Raw genomic sequence first — 17,447 nt, forward strand, 5'->3', positions numbered from 1 at the left:
AACAGGGCAGGTTGACCAAAAATTAATTCAAGCTCAGAATTGAGATTAAAGTGGGCTGAAAACATATATTGGAGCAGGTTTGGAAAGCTTCACGACATGGATGCAAGGGGCTATTTCAGCTGCGCTAGGCATTTCTTGGTACCTAGTATAGTTGGAGCAGTGGCTGCTATTTTCAAGGTATTGGAAACTCTTCTGTAGTAGCATCTCAGCAACAGTAAAGTACAGAAGCAGCAGGTCACGTTAGAGAAGTACAAGAAGTCTCAGGCAAATCAGAACAGGACAGTCTCAAAGAACAGGGCAGTCACAGTCACAAGCATACAGAAATGATAAAGAGGACTCCTTTGAAATTGATGACTCGCCTAACCAAAACCTAGTCAAAAAGAAATAACAAAGATGGACCCATTGAAGAAATAATCAGAGATTTACAAACAGAGCACATTATGCTAAAAAGGAATATAACACAATTGCAAGACAGAAGAGGTGGAAGAGAAAGTGGTAAAGGGATGCAAACAATTACAAGAGGGAACAAGATGATGGAAAACAAAGTTACAAATGCTACAGGAAAGTGCTCTAACTGCAGTTCAAGGAAAAGTCTCCATGTCCTCCCTGGAAGAACTAGTATCATTGAAAATGGAAGGAGTATCAAGCTCCATCAAAGAGAACAAGCATTAAATCTTAGGGCTGTGGGGCTTATGGAAGAAGAAAGGGAAGAGCTAGAAGCTACCTTAAACAAATTCTTCAAAGAAGATATGAAAATCTCAGAGCAACAATGGAGTGGAGCTTTTAGAGTGGGGAAAGATGCCCAAGACACACCCAGACAGGTAGTTATTGAGTTGAAGGACCAAGCCCATAAGCTTCAAGTCCTTAAACACAAGCAAAACTTAAAAGGGCAAAAGATATGATTCATGAGAATCTAACATAAGAGCAATCCCTCTCAAGAAGAATGGAACCTGACAAAGTAAAGGAAGCAAGAAACAAAGGCATGTTAGCATACTTGAAGAATGAGAAAGTGTGGGAGAAAAGCAAAAAAAAGAAGAAGAGAAAGGCAAGTGAATTCCTTTCAAAAAAATAGGGATGGGAGACCCTAATGATATGGATACCGAGTATAGATGGCATTAACATAGACAAAGTCACTGCGATTTCAGAAGAGCTAGAAGAAATAGACATTCTTATTGCTAGACATCTCTTGTCACTCCGGTGTTTTGAGCTCAAAATTGTGAGTGGAAGTACCTTGTAGCCAACATCAGCAGAATTCAATACCAATGAAGCCTAGCTCTAGTGTGAGGCTTTCACACTTGCAAGGGAGCCGATTGAGATAGTTTGATCCCGTGTATACTTGGGATGCATTTTCACGGGTCCCAATTTACTTTGAGACCAGCCGCACATGCATGTTTGAACAAGGCCATCCCTCATTCTCAATACTAGAGAGAGAGTGTTCCAGTCACCCTTTCAGCACAAAACCATGAAATCCCTCCTCTTCAGTTCACTAGTCTGACCTTTGGACGGTGGATCTTATAGAGGATGAGTGGACTGGCTTTGAGGGATTACAGGTCATGATGCTCTCCTGTATGATTCAGGGGGAGAGATACACTCCACATGACATTATCTCGACCAAGTTCGCCACAAGAACTCTCCAGACAGATGCATTATTTGATATCATCACATACTTGGACTGAACTAGACAGTAGGCATGATAGACATGGATAGACAGAAACTACCTTGGAGAGCTCTCTCACCGTCTATGCAGCCTGCATCTGAGGGAAATAGGCAATGATGATATGCAAGGCCACCTTGGAGAGCTCTCTCGCCATCTATGCAGCCTGCATCTGGGGGAAATGGGCAATGTTGATATGCAAGGGCCACCAGATGGTTCTAGTCATAGGCCATGCCGATCGATCATTTACCTCTATATCAGTACTGCCTAGATGCTCCCCCCTTGCATCTGACAGTAGCAAGAGATCCACCAGGTCATTCATGATGACCTATGAAACACTTACATTCCGGTCTCCCCCAGGTAGCCATATGCAATGAAATTGTCTTTGTACAGGAAGCACTTCTTTCATCTATGTTTTGATGTTCATCTAGGCTCTAAGACACCCATAGATCTACTCGACAGGGAACAAGTCACCATGGGCTAGCTCAGTACCTCATCCCATAGATTCTAGATTGAGACTAAACACAAGATCAACATAAAGACCTGAGGCTCTGCAACTATATGACACGAGAGGTAGAGATACAAGAGCATATCTTGATGCAATGCCCCAGATATTATGAGATCATGAGATATCATTATCTTTTCACTCACAATATGAATATATGAGCAGAGCCGTGACTATCCTGATTAGAGGTGCCCTATACTCTTTATACACGAGGAAACTTTAACCAGATCTAGATTCATGAGGCCCACAGTCCAGATCTGTAGAAGATCACTGAGTTCTTCATAGGGCAAGAAGTTACTGGGAGAACATGACCATCACCTTCAGTTTCAGAGATGCTAGGTAAATAGGATAGTGGACACACTTACTACCCTCCCAATTTGTGGCACCATTAGTGCTGCATCATGATGTCAAGCTGCCTCAAATTGTCCATGGGTTTCATCTCATTGAGGAGCTGAGGATGCTTACATCTGTTTTAGAGACACTAGGAGTCCCAATGGGACCCTTGTCTCACTCGGAAGGAGCCCACTCTACTCATGACGAACACAAGCCACATGATATTGCAGGAATAACTCATCATATGCATTGGTTTCCACTAGTACCTTATTAGAGGTGTGATTAACTGTAACAAGACCATAAAGGGCTCTCTTGGATTCTCCACCCAGCCACGATTCCATAGTACTCCCTGCCGCCTACATGCGTGAACTCTTACCCCTGAATTCCTTCTCTTTTCGTGGAGCCTCCCTCTAGAATCTCCCCTGAACCCAGTGCTTGCCACTTGGAGCCCAATTGAGTGCCACATGTCCATAATGGACCTTAGAACCTTACTACCCTTTAGGCCTTAATATTGCACTTCCTATTGATGCAAGCACTGTCGAGCCCTTTGGTTTCCCCCTTCACCGTAACCATACCAGACAATACCGGGATTATGGCTGACGTAACATTTCCTTCCCCTTAAGAATGGTTTACATCCTTGAAAACAAAATTGGGAAACCTCCTTTGGAGACTGCTTACCCTTTCCCATGTTGAACTCTCTTCAGATCTATCTTTCCACTTAACCAGACATTCTTGCCATATAGTATGTCGCGTTCTTTTTTCTTGTCTATCTAAAATTCTTTCTGGTTCATGTGGTAAAGATGCAGGTTCAATGAGTTCAACTAGGACTTCATTTCCAATGAGATGATCATCATCTCCTCATTTTCTTTTTAGACTACTAACATGAAAAACTGGATGTACTCTACATCCCTTAGGTAAGGCTAATTTGTAAGCAAGTTCTCCAATCCTCGTAAGTATTGTGAATGGTCCACAATACCTAGGAGACAACTTCAGACATTTACCTGTCTTTAGAGATTCTGAAGATTCAGGTACCTTAAGGTAGACTTTCTCCTTTACTTTAAACTCCAACTTTCTATGGTGGGAGTTTGCATAACTTCATGCTCTATCTTGAGCTCTTCTTATGCCATCTTTAGCTAACTTAAGCGTTTGATTCATATCTTCAAGAAAGTCTTTGGCCGCTTGAACCTTCTCTTTCTCGAGTCCCACTGTCATTGGGGCTCTTAGTTGAAATCCATACATCATCATGAATGGACTAAAACCTGTAGCTGAATGTTTAGCACTGTTATATGCAAATTCTAATATGGGCAGATACTCTTCCTAATTACTTTGCCGTTTACTTACATATGCTTGAAGCATATCCTCAATGATCTGATTGACCCTTTCAGTTTGACCATCAATCTGTGGATGATCCGCGGTGCTCATATTCAATGAAGTTTCCAACCTCTTAAACACAGCCCTCAAAAAATGGTTGTTAAATTCGCTATCATGATCACTAATAATACTGGTTGGTAGCCCATACAGTTTATAGATATGCTCCTCAAATAGCCTAGCTAGTTCTGGAGTTTTAACATCTTCACTGACAAGAATAAAATTGAGCCATCTTGGTCAACCGATCCACAATCACCCACACAGAGTTGTCCCCCCTCTGTGTTTTAGATAACCCCACAATAAAATCCATGGAGATGCTTTCCCATTTACCAGATGGAATCTCCAATGGGTATAGGAGACCTCCTATCTTAAGGTGTTCAACCTTATTGACCTGGCATTTTTGGCACTTCAATACATAATTTTGGACGTCCTTACCTATTCCAGGCCAAAAGAATTGTCTTTTCAGAAGCACATGTCTTTTGAATTCCCGGGTGTCCAGCACTCGGACTATCATGACATTCAAAAAGAATTTGGCGCCTAATGTCATTATTATCCGGGATGCATATTGCACCCTTGTAGAGCAGGTAGCCATCTTCAATAGTATATTTTTTCCACTTGAGTCCTTTATCACCAACCTGTGGTGTGTCGCCATTTCCATGCGACTCCTTAGTGAAAGCCTCTTAATTAGTTGGATCCCTATTTTTAATGGCTTTTCATATTTCAGAGAAGTGAGGATCAAACTCACATTTCCCCTTTAAAGACTCTAGGAAATCATTCTGAAATTGAGTAAAACTTAATTTATTAACAATTGGCATTTGGCTAAGAGAGTTTGCTACCACATTGAACTTCCCTTTCCTATATGTCAATTGTATATTAAACTCTTGCATTAACTCAGCTTATCTAGCTTTTCTACCTTTAAGCTCTGGCTGATTACAAATCCACTTAATGCTCTCCTGATCAAAGATGATCTCAAATTTTGCACCATATAAGTAGTGCCTCCACTTTTTTAAAGGTCTATTTGGGGCTTTAGCTCCCGCTGGTTTTTTTTAAGGGGAGTTCCAAGCAGCATGGTCTTTGCCCAAACATTTAAAGCAAAGATTTTCTTGTCTGGCCCTTTCATAATTCTATTTCTTTAAGAGAGGATAATTTTCTATTTGAGGTTTCTAAGGTGGTGCCTGAGGAACCTGCTTCTTAAAGTGCCCCTTCCTTTTCAAATTGGAAAATTTATTTAACTTTGGAACAAAACCTGTTTGCTCTGAAGTTCCAACTCTGAATTTCCCCGTCGTATCATCGTATATTTGGGCATACTTAATGGCTTCCTCTAAGGTTTTAGGAGAATTTCTTTTCAGCTCAATCTTATAAGTGTCTTTGAGACCTCTCACGAAACCCCTTATCTTTTGGAATTCATCAATTCCCTTTAGCTTAAGGACTGCCTCCCTATAGTTCGCTATGTATTGGACTAGAGTGTTTTTACCCATAGTGCAATTGTCCCAAGCCTCCCACGCTCTTTCTAATTCATTTTCCGATAAAAACTCTTTTAGGAAGGCTTGTTCAAACTTAGTCCAATACCTAGGAATTCTTTCACTCTCCCTGAGGCTCATCCGCCATTTATAGGCTTTATTTCCAAGGGAAAGACTTGCTTCCACGACTTGATTTTCAGGAGGTGTATTCCTAAGTCGGTGGAATTCTTGCCACTTTTGCAAGAACGTATTAATCGCATCTTTATTACGCTCCTTTTCTTCCCCATTGAAAATTGGCGGTTTAAGTCCTTAAGGATGTTCAAGGTTTCTCTAAGTCGAGAGGTGGACCTCTCAACTTAATTAGGAGAAACCGGTGATTTTTCCGTAATAGATACCGATTGAGAATCGGCTATCTTTGTTATAGCTGCAGCTAGGGTTTTCAATATATCACTGATAACTCCTAGCTGTGTTTCTATATTTTACGTTCGAGTTTCAAGTTTAGTGAATTCCGTATAGGGAATTCCATAATCACAGTGGTCTATATCCTCCATTTCCCCGTTGTCCTCTTGATTTTCAATTTGCACCTCCTCATGTGTTTCCTCTCCAACTATTGCTTTTCCCTTTCTAGCGCTTTCCTCGGCCTTCCTAATCATATCATCCCTTTCTGGAGTTGTCATTTTAAAGACGTATATTTTTCAGAAATTATAAAGCAAAGCGCTTTATATAAGAGAAAAATGTGATGCCCACTTTCCTGGTGTTTGTTCGAGGCGTTGGATTCGTCTTCACGCTTTCTTCGATCCACGCCTTCTCGCTTTCTTTCAATTCACAATCCTTCAATCCCACTTCTTCCGTTTTTCTCAATGTAGAACTTCGAACTCCTCGACACCTTCTTCTTTCAATTTGGCGGGCTAAGGAGTTTTGGAAGAGTTATGGGTAATGAAACTTGGAGAGAAAGATTAAGAAGCAAGACTAGGAAAGCATAATGGAAATGAAATAATACGAGAAAGAAATATACAACTATTCGTCTGCATCATCACTAGTGGTGGATGCCACCCAACTGGCATGATCCTTCGATTGTTGTTGAGCAAGCTTCTGGTAACACCTGTCCTCTACTAGCTGAGTCGGCTATTGCTGCAATAAACATAGCTCTCTCCAAATGCCATCAGGATCTCTAACGCACATAAACCTGTCCAGGAAAGCTGTCCTCACCTCTGGATAAGTCGGGTTTCTGTGAGCACCCTGATCATCACGCATCCTTGTAGATAAAGTCTGCAGCCAAGTTCTCGCTTCTCCCAATAGACAAAAGGATAGAATCTGAAGAAGGACTTCTGAAGCATTCTTGTCTTTAATAAGAGCTGTGAACTCCAAGCACTCTAAAAACCTCTCTGGGTCTTCATTGGGCAACCCGTGAAATCGAGGAAATTCATGAGCCATCTCTCCTCTTGACTAACTTATCTTAAACACACTCCCAACCAGAAATACCACCCAACCTCTTCTGGGAAGAAAACAAAATGATCACTCTACTGAAGAAAACTTACCCTGCATCTGACTGGCATTCTTCTTCCTAAGAGCAATCACTTTCAAAGCCTTTTGAATGTTAGCACCGAGACGTATCACCCGAAGTTCAACATCAAGGCATCTATCTATCCTGTGTCCACACTCCCCACATAACTCACAATGAATCACTCTCATGCGAGGCTTTGTCTTCATAGTTTCAATCCGTAACCACACAGAAATTCAAGCAACATTCCCCAACCAATCTTCTGGGCCGTTCTGTCTTGAGTACCCAATCTCAATTCAAAACTCCTCCTGTCCCCAGCAGGATCGCCAAAAAGATGATAAGGAAAAAAAAGGAAAGACAACCAGGAGTTATGTACTTCACCACATCAGATACCTGAGACTTCATAGGGATCAGCTGCACTGTGGGCTCGTAGATGATGAGCTTATGAACCAAGTTCCAGAGCAGGTGTCTTTGTATTAGGCACCGAGACAAACCCCCCACAAAAACTGACTGAACATGGATCACACAGAGTCAAAGAGAGCCAAAAGACTACACAGCCCGAAACAGATAAACTTAGAACTGAACTTCCCCCCAAAACTCAGAGAACAGTCAGCCTCAGAATACTATGAACCCACAGCCCACACTCCTAAGCTTCCATCAAGGACAACAGCACGTAACTCTCCCCAAAGCTGCAGTGCCACCTCCTCTCCTCTATCAGTACCCAGGAATCTCCCACGATCAAATCAGCATAAGATCACAACCACGTCAAAGAAGCTTCCAAATCCTTTAGGATAGCTTCTCTTCCCTCACAAAGCAGAAGATCAGTGATTGACGAACATCTGCAGCAAGCATCAATCTCACGTTCTTCCACAAAGAGTGCCCAGCTCCTTTAGGACAACCATCATCGATGAAAGGTCACGTTCCATTTTGCCTTAGCCTGCAATTCCTTCGTCCCTCTATCTCTTTGCATATGGAGTTCATGAAGTCTCTGTCGCTGAGGATACTCCATGCTGCATAATAGTGCTACCACCCCCTCTTCTCTGTCTTCACAAGAACCACAACCTCTCTTTCTTTGTTGCTCACAGCGCATGCTCTCTGTCACTCGAGATATTCTGCCCAAGCCTCCATGGTAGTAGCGACGCTTCCCCACATAACTAAGAACCCACCGTGCTTTATGTTTATCCGTCGCCCAAAGTCCTTTCCCCAGCCCGCATCATCTACTACAGCCAAGTCTTTACAAGACTTCAGTAAGCGCTGACTGTACCACAGAGCTCGTCATCACGGAGCACCTGGAATCCATCTATGCCAAGCATGCAGTCAAAATTCCTCATCCCGTCACGTACGTAGACCTTCACACAGCCTTTCGCTTATGCACACCCTCTCTTTCATCTACCAGACTCTCCAAATCTGGTCGTCCCGCCTTCTCTTCAAGGAGCCCCCCTTGCATCATAGATCCTTCTAGCGTAAAACCGAATCATCTCCCAGCCACCATCACATAGCTCCAGCTCACAGTCCAAAAGCTCTGCTTCATCCTTTCACGTAGCCACCTTGTATGTGCAGGATGCCTTCCCAATCAGTCCAGCCACCTCAGCCTAATTTGCCACCTCATCAGTGACATTTTACCACTCTCCCATTAAAAAAATGCAAATATCCCCCCAAGGCACATTAAATGCACATTTTGGACCTTTAGTCACACAATTCCCACACACATTAGCATGCACATTAAAGCTTGCATGCACCCCTATACACACACATGAAAAGCCCCTTGACGTGGGCACCAAAACATGTCAAATTCCCGTAGAATGCAAGTGCACATTGACTCATAAAAATAAAATAAAGAAACCCTTCATGACTTGATTTACATGACCCCAAAAACATTTCACTTGACCACACACTAGACACCCTTGCTCTGGAAGTCTGGTACAACCACATTGCATTTCATCATTTCCCATGAAGTCCCTGCAAAACATACTTTATTGTCTCAAAAAACTATACATTAGTCCATCATGCTTGTGAAAGAAAAATCCACAAATGCCAAAAGCCCACACCTAGCCTAGATGTGTACAACTATGTGCCTACCCACAGCTATATACAGTGCTCAAAAACTTGATATAAATTTTGTCCTATCACCGGTATGTATGGCAGCCCTTGTTGGGGGCCTGACATGTCAACGATAGAGTGGACACAGGTGGAGCCCTTGCAGATCCTCATGCTCTCACGGATGATCCGGGGGAAACCGTCTGTACCACATCACATGATTCAGGCCGAGTTTGGTGCTTCTCCACTCCAACTAGATGCAGCCTTCCAGACCATTATATATCTACACCGGGTTAGATCATATGGGGATTGCACATCAGGGAGACAGAGGTTGCCATGGTTGGCTCTCGATTCCTCCATGAGGTTGGCAGCAGAGGGAGACGAGCGATGCTGGTATGCACAGACTCACAGATGGTTTGTGAGACTAGGGTTCCACATCGATAGGATACCTCCTTTTCAGTACAGTTTAGATGCTCCTCCGGTACTCCCACCCACCATCCCGATCGGGCCACACACCAACTAGGTCATTCGAGAGGAATCTCCTGCAGCTACACACCTTCAGGACTTGGTTGGGACTTTTGGGAAGTATCACTTTCCCTGAGGCTAGTCCCCCAAGCCAAGGCTAGTCATGGTTACCAAATTTACGTCCTTGTAACTTACAAACTCAAACTATCCAATTTGTTGCTAACAAATACAACAAATAAACAACGATGAAAGAGGCATGAATAGTCCATATCAAGTAATGCATGATTTGTAAGATACAATCAACAATGATGATATAGTCTAGGAGAGCTTGCGAATCTCCACAGTCTGGGCCTTACCTAGAGGGAGATTACCGAGATTGGCACTAGAGTCGTTTGTACGACTAGTTGAGAGTGGGGTTAGCATGCTTAGTATGCATGCATATCCAAATGGTTTCGCAGCCAAGGCATCCAGATGGATTGTCTCCCCCCCTTTTAGTATAGCTTAGATGCCCCTTATCATTTGATCCCATGGGATGAGATCAACTATATTTTACGGTTGGACCTACTCCAACTTTATACGTCATGGACTTCGGGGGATTAGGAGTTTCCCACCAAGGTCCGATTCTACCATGATTACGTCCCGAGATCATCGGCGGATGGCGTCATTATCACACCCTAGTACTTGGATGACAGACAAGTCTCACATGCTCGGAGGATAGCCATCGGATAGATGCAGGTATCATTCCATCAACTGAGGATTGAGGTAGGGAGAGCCACAGGTACACCCATAGGTAAAGCCAGGAGGCTACTTGTAAACATTTTCACTTTTCTAATTTCCACACACACACACACACACACTTTTTTTTTTTTGTAAAACCGAGATACTTATATTATGAAACGTTCATTTACATCCAGGCAGTGCTCAAAATAGAGCTACAGCCTATCCATCAGAAGCAGTAAAAGAAAAGTTGAATACAAGAAACATCCAAATCTTCCTCATGTAAGGCATCATATAAAGACTGCCTTAATGAGGCTCTGAAAAACTCATAAGGATGTTGAAGGGGAGAATTCAGAAATGCTTGATTGCGCTGCAGCCAGAGGGTCCATAAGGCCCAGTATCTGATCCAGTGGAAGAAGAGAGAATACTGTGACAAAGAAGCTGATAGTTTGCCATACATCCAGAAAAACCTGTAGAACCTGTGTGCTGGAAATCTGAGAGATAAAAAATAGGAGATTCTGTCTAGAAGGTCTCTGGAATATGAACAAAACCACAATAAATGCGGAATACTCTCCGATGTAAGGTGACATCTTGGACAAAGAGGTGAAGCTATCCGTCGTTTAGCCAATTTCACTCCCACTGGAAGAATACCAACAATACATCTCCATAGAAATAGTCGTTGCTTCAATGGAATTTTCAACTTCCATATCATTTGCAATCTTCCTTTCCACCAGGCTAATGATTTGTTCAGATGCCATAGAGAATTAGCATGATGGGCAATCCAAGGAGGAGGTAATATCAATCGATAAGCCTGTATAGAAGTCAATAACTGCAAAGGCTTAGAGGAAATGCTTGGACTTGAAGGCTGAAGGTGCCAATCTTGAAGCTTGTCACTGACATTCAATGTCGGAATCGGAACCAGAGGAAGTAGGAGATCAGCAATAGCTTTCCAAATAGGTCTATGGTGCATTCCCAGGTTGTATTGTCGACATGCTACTGGAAAAGGGAGAATATTTCCTTGCATATCTACAACGTCATCAATGAACCGGATACCCAATTTCATAAGATTGTAAGCTCTGATGGGTTGTTGAACAGCAAGAGGAGAGGAAAACACAGCACTCCAATGAATACTTTCCAATCTGAGTGAAGATGCTAGAGAAGCAGGATGAGGAGACCATTTGATGTGAGAGAGTACTTGCTTCCAATCCTGAATCAAGGAATTAGAAAATGGACAACCAGGGATTTTACCTTGAAATTTTCCAAGTACTACTTCCGATGGATCTACTAGCCAATGTCCATAAGCATGTGTGCGCATCTGACCACACAAAATTGCTAGCATAATAGACCAAGGCTGCTCTTGTTGAAAGAATGTCTTGAGCATAGTGATCTTTCTTGCCAACACATGATATTTGATGTTTATTATATTCAAGCCACCATGCATTCTGGGTGAGCAAAGCAAGTCCATTTTGAGCAACCGTAAAGCTTTTTTATGAAGCTTAGTTTTCCAAAAAATCTCCATGGCTTGAGACATAAAAGATGTGAGATCTCGAGATGACCAATGTAATAGAGGAAGGTAGAACTGGACATAAGCTAGAACAATAGACTGGACAATTCGAAGCCGTACATGCAAAGGCCAAGTGGAGATCTTCCAATATTCTAATTTGTCCTGAATTTTGTTAAACACCCACGACATTTGTTGCTTATTGCTGATTTTCCAGCCAATAGGATAGCCCAAATGTCTTACTATATTTTCCGGTTGAATAATCTGGCCTGGCCACAGAATAGCATGCCAATCACAATGCTTGAGAGGCAAGAGTTTTGATTTCTGAAAATTAATTTTAAGACCAGCTGCCAACCCAAAATCTGAAAGGGTATCCATCAAGAGGCGAATCTCCAATGGACTGTTCTTTGGCATGAAGAATGAATCATCTGCATAGGCCTGTGCTATGAAGGGTCGTGAACCAGAAATCTGAAGCCCCTCTAGCTGTCCCATATCAACCATGTGATCCATATAAAGAAGCAAAGGATGTGAAGCAATGGCATAAAGCAAGGCACTGAGAGGGCATCCTTGTCGAACTGAACGTTCGAGAGTCCAAGACTCAGACAAATGTTTCCCTATAAAGAATTGTGCAGTGGAATTTGAGTAAAGCCAATATATGACATTAGCTAGCTTTGGCCCAAAACCAAGTTTTAGCATGATTTGAGAGACATAATCCCACTGTACTGTATCAAATGCCTTCGCCACATCCACCTGCATGACCAACACATCTTGATCTGAATATTTAGCAGATTCCATTGCGATAAGAGTGTTAGAGATATTGTCATGTATGTGCCATCTTGGAACAAAACCATATTGCCTGGGATGAAGTCCATCATGAAGGATATCCTTTATCCGGTGTACCAACATTTTGGCAATCAGTTTGTATAATACTGGCATCAAAGTGATGGGCCTCCAGTCATCCATAGTCTCACAAAGAAGTTTTTTGGGCACAAGCTTAACCAGACCATGCTTCCAAGCTGAGGGAAGATGTTGGTGCTGCCATGCTGCATTAATAAACTGCAGAATTGGACCCTTCAATTCAGGCCAAAAGGCTTCAAAAAATTCAACCGTCAGACCCAGCCAGGGGATTTATGTTTACCCAAATGCTTAAGGGCTTCATCCAATTCATCATCTGAAAAGGACATTTCCAGCATTGAGGCTTTTTGCGAGGAGACAATGGGAGAAACAAGCTCAGTAAATCTGTTACGAGCCAATGCGACCTGAGGTGTAGAAGAAGATGGCTGAGAAAAAAGGAGCTGAAAATGATCCAGACATTGTTTTTCTAGCTGAGAGAGAGACTGGATCCAAAGACTCTCACAAACTGAACCAGCTCTGAGTGCACAGCACAGCCTTGGAAGGAGGCTTTCAGTCTTGCACTGGATGCTGGAATGACTGAAGGAGTGGGCCTTTTATAGGCACTGCCCAGGCCCTTTGGGTTGACCGACCAGCAGGGTCAGTACTCTGTCTGGTGGCCGACCAGATGGCCCTAGAAATCCGACCAGGGTTGGCCCTGGTCGGTGGCCCTGGTTGGGCCGACTTGGCCTGCCACAGCCCCTATTTAAAGGTGCCCTGTGCAGCCAGTCTATGCAGCTGCAGGCGCCTCCAAGTGAGGCCCAAGGCCCCCTGTTTCTTTGTTGTTGCAGGCATCAACCAGCCCGTGTGCTGGTTGCCTATGATGCCAGCCTGAGTCTCTCTCTTTCCCAGCCCTCCTACCTCTCATTGCCCCTTGTTCCCTCAAATCGGGGGCTCACAGGTGGGCACAGTGAGTTTCTAACACCCCCCTTCAATGTCACAACTGTGGGCCAATCCCCATGCGTTTGATGAGGTGCTCCATCTGTTCTCGAGGGAGTGCCTTCGTGAAGAGGTCGGACAAGTTGTCGGCTAGTCGGGCGGCTAGTCGGGCAGTAGATAAGCTCGATCACGTCGTTGATGATGAGCTCTCGAACAAAGTGGTAATGAACTTCGATGTGCTTGGTCCGCGCATGGTACACTGGATTCTTGGCAATGGCTATGCAACTATGATTGTCACACATCAGCACTGTTGCGTCCTCTTGACACACGTCTATGTCCTCCAGAATCCACCTCAACCACAGTGTCTCACAAGCTGCTGTACACGCGGCTCTGTATTCTGCCTCTGTAGATGAAAGGGCCACTGTGGGTTGCTTCTTACTTAGCCAAGAGATGGCACCAAATGCAAGTAAGAAACAATACCTTGTTATCGATCTTCTGGTGTCAGCATCACCCGCCCAATCACTGTCACAGAACCCGCCTAGTTCGATGCCTTTGGTGTAGGTGATCCCATAGGTGCAAGTACCCTTTAGATACCTCAGCACCCGTAAACCTGCATCCCAATGACTCTTCCTAGGAGAAGCAGAGAACTGGCATAATAGCCCAACTGCATAACAAATATCAGGTCGAGTATTGGTAAGGTAAAGCAAACTTCCTACCAATCGTCAGTACAAGGGAGTATCGATCGGCTGAGATGTGTCGTGAACACTTAGCTTGAGCCCGACCTCCATGGGAGTTACTACTGTCCTGCAATCCTTCATCTGGAATCTCTTCAGAAGTTCTCTGCAATATTTCTCCTGTGAAATGAAGATCCTGCCTTTGGCCTGCTTTACTTCTATCCAAAGGAAGTAATGTAATAACCCAAGGTCAGTCATCTCAAACTCAGACATGAGTAGCTCCTTGACCTGTGAAATCTTCTTGACATGATCACCTGTCAAGATAAGATCATCAACATAGAAGATGAGTACTAGTCGCAATCCCTTCTCAATGAACAAGTAAAGGTTTGCCTCAGAAGGACTCCGACTTAGCCCTATCTTTTGAAAGAATACATCAATCCTTTGGTACCAAGCTCTAGGGGCCTGTTTCAGCCCGTTTAACGCCTTCTTCGACCTGCAGACCTTTAATGGGGACCCTGGATCTTAAAAGCCCTGTGGCTGCTCCACGTATACCTCCTCCTCCAGGGTTCCATTAAGGAATGCGGACTTCACGTCCATTTGAAAATTAGGCCATTGGAATTGGGCAGCAAGGGCAATCACTGTCCGGATAGTAACCATGCGGGTTGTGGGAGCAAAAGTTTCATCAAAATCCATGCCTTCAGTTTGAGCAAAACCTTTGACCACTAACCTGGCTTTATACTTATCCAAGCTACTGTCTGATTTGTATTTAAGTTTGTATACCCACTTAGTGCCGATGACTTTCCGTCGCGGGGGCCTGGCCACTAAGTCCCAGGTATTGTTCTTCAAGATAGCACCATCTCTGCCTGCATGGCAGCCTGCCATTCTGGATGGTCCTTTGCCTCCTCGAAGGTCCTTGGCTCGTCAAGCTGAGCCACCAACGCAAAATTCACGGATGGGGTCTTTTGAAGACGGTGGGACCGACGCAATCTGAAACTGCTACTCTTAGGTAATTCGGTGACCCGAGACTCTTCCAATGTCCGTAGGTACCATTGGGGCAACCTTCTCTGCTTCTCTGTGGGAGGAGGAACTGGAACTTCTTTTGGAACATCCTGCTCTTCCTAAGTATCTTGTGGAACATCAGCTTTTGATTTTGCCACCGCTTGGATGGTCAACCTGGGGCGGTGTGGGTTCGGGGGTTGAACAATCTCCTCCTCCTCAATCTGAGGCTCCTCCTGGGGTTCAGGTTCCTTTTCCTTGAAGACAACATTCCGACTGATAAGGATTTGCTTCTTTATTGGGTCGAAGAGTTGATAGGACTTGGATTCTTCGCTATGCCCAACAAAGATACATTTTCTGCCCCGGGAATCAAGCTCGGTCCTGTCTTCCTTGTGCACATGCACCCATGCGTTAGAACCAAAAATGCGAAGATGAGTGATAGAGGGTTTCTTACCATAAAATGCCTCATATGGAGTCTTGTCCTTGACGGCCTTCGTCTCGGTCCTGTTGAGAATGTGTACGGCTGTATTGATAGCTTCACTCCAATAGGCTTTAGAAAGGTTCCTCCCTCGAAGCATAGCAAGCCCTGTCTCTGTGGTGGTTCTATGCTTTCTCTCGGCTACCCCGTTTTGCTAAGAAGTATGTGCTGTGGTGAGTTGTCGCTTGATCCCATGCTTGCGACAAAATGTGTTGAACTGTCTCCTTTTCAACTCTGGCCTTCCAGTCCTTGAACTTCTCGAAAGCCTGAGACTTTTTAGCCAAACAAAATACCCAGGTCATTCTACTGAAATCATCCACAAAGAGAAGTGAGTACCTGGATCCTGCCCACGATGCTGTAGACATTGGGCCACAAATGTCGGCTGAACCAACTCAAGTGGTTTGCTGGCCCAAAATGAGGCCTCTTGTAGGAACTTCTCCCTGTGCTGCTTGCCTTCGAGACAAGCCCTACAGACATCATCCTTGCCTGTAATTGGTGAAAGTCCATCCACCATCGTCAACTTTGACATTTCAGCCAAGATTCCATAGCTGACATGACCGAAGCGCTCATGCCAAAGTTTGGACTTTCCGTTGTCTTCATGAACCAACATTGCACTGAGACGGTACAGTCCGTTCTCTTCAACTCCTTGAGCCACCATCTGTCCATTTGCTTTGGATGTTATGGTGACCTTGCCATCTTGAAAGAGAACTGCCATGTTGTTTTTGTCCATCTGACTTACAGACAGTAAATTCTTGCAAAGGTTGGGTACAAGTACTCCAGAGATATCCTTCTCCTCACCCACGGTTGTAATGAAAGGAATGCTACGGATGCCCTTCACAGGACACGTTCGGCTATCCCCGACAGAAACTTTGGAATCCGGGTGTGTACTTTCCATGGTTTTGAACCAAGTCCTTCTGTTAGACATGTGCTTGGAAGCACCGCTATCAACATACCAACCCTCTTTACCTTCACTGACTGCATATGCTGAACAATGTTCACTAATTAAAAACAACTGTCCAGTCGTCACATTGGTAGAATCATTCTTAGGTTCTTCTTTGTTCTTGGCTTCTCTCTTCTGCTTCTGATCTGCCTTCTTCTTTCGGCATTCTTTGGCGGAGTACCGTAGTCACAAAACTTTTGAAACTCCGTGGCAACTTGTGGAGTGTGAGCAACGCCAATTGACTCAGAGTCCACCGCGAGCTGGTCTCGCACGACTTTCACCCTTGTCAGATGATCATGAACACTATCACCCTCATTCATATCAAGATTATAAAGCTGATGCTGAAGAGTAATGATACGGGCTGTATTATCGGTTTCATACAGCTCCTTCAGTATGGCCCACGCCTCTGAAGACGTCTCTGCCAACTGGATATGAGGAATCACAGCATCTGTTGTCGTGCCAATAAGCATTGCTAAGGCTTGAGCATCCCTCTCCTCCCATGCACTGAGTTCATCTACATCTGCTTCAACTAAAACTTCACCTCTTTTGTCCACAATGTCCTCCGGTTTCTCCTCGGTCCCAATCACTATCTTCCACAGCTTCCGTGCCAACAGATGGCTTCGGATCTTGACTTTCCAGATTGGATAGTTCGTCCCATCGAGCTTTCCAGCTTTACCAAAATTGGGAATAAATGAAGAAGGAAGATGACTGGAGAAGGAGGAAGGACGAGCAATGGGTGTAGAGGCTTCTGAACGCTGATCCATCTCAGTGAATAGCAAACTGAAAAAACTGAAGCAAAAAAAAGATGTACTCACCTCCCGTGCTAGCCTGAGCTGAAAACAGAATTGCCTTTCTGCTAAGGGACTCCTTCCTTCAAAGAGTGCTTTGATGAAGAAGAGTTGAGAGCCTATGGCTCTGATACCATGTTAGAGAATAGGAGGGAATGAATCACTCAAACCTCCACCCAAGATCTCTCCAACTCTTCCTCACACTCAACTCAGATAGATGATCACAGATGCAATAAACACTCACTCAGAGATAACTTAAA

This window comes from Dipteris shenzhenensis, chromosome 10 (assembly GCF_047967505.1).
Source record: "Dipteris shenzhenensis isolate YYH24624 ecotype China chromosome 10, Dip_SZ_1.0, whole genome shotgun sequence".
In the NCBI taxonomy this organism is placed as follows: domain Eukaryota; kingdom Viridiplantae; phylum Streptophyta; class Polypodiopsida; order Gleicheniales; family Dipteridaceae; genus Dipteris; species Dipteris shenzhenensis.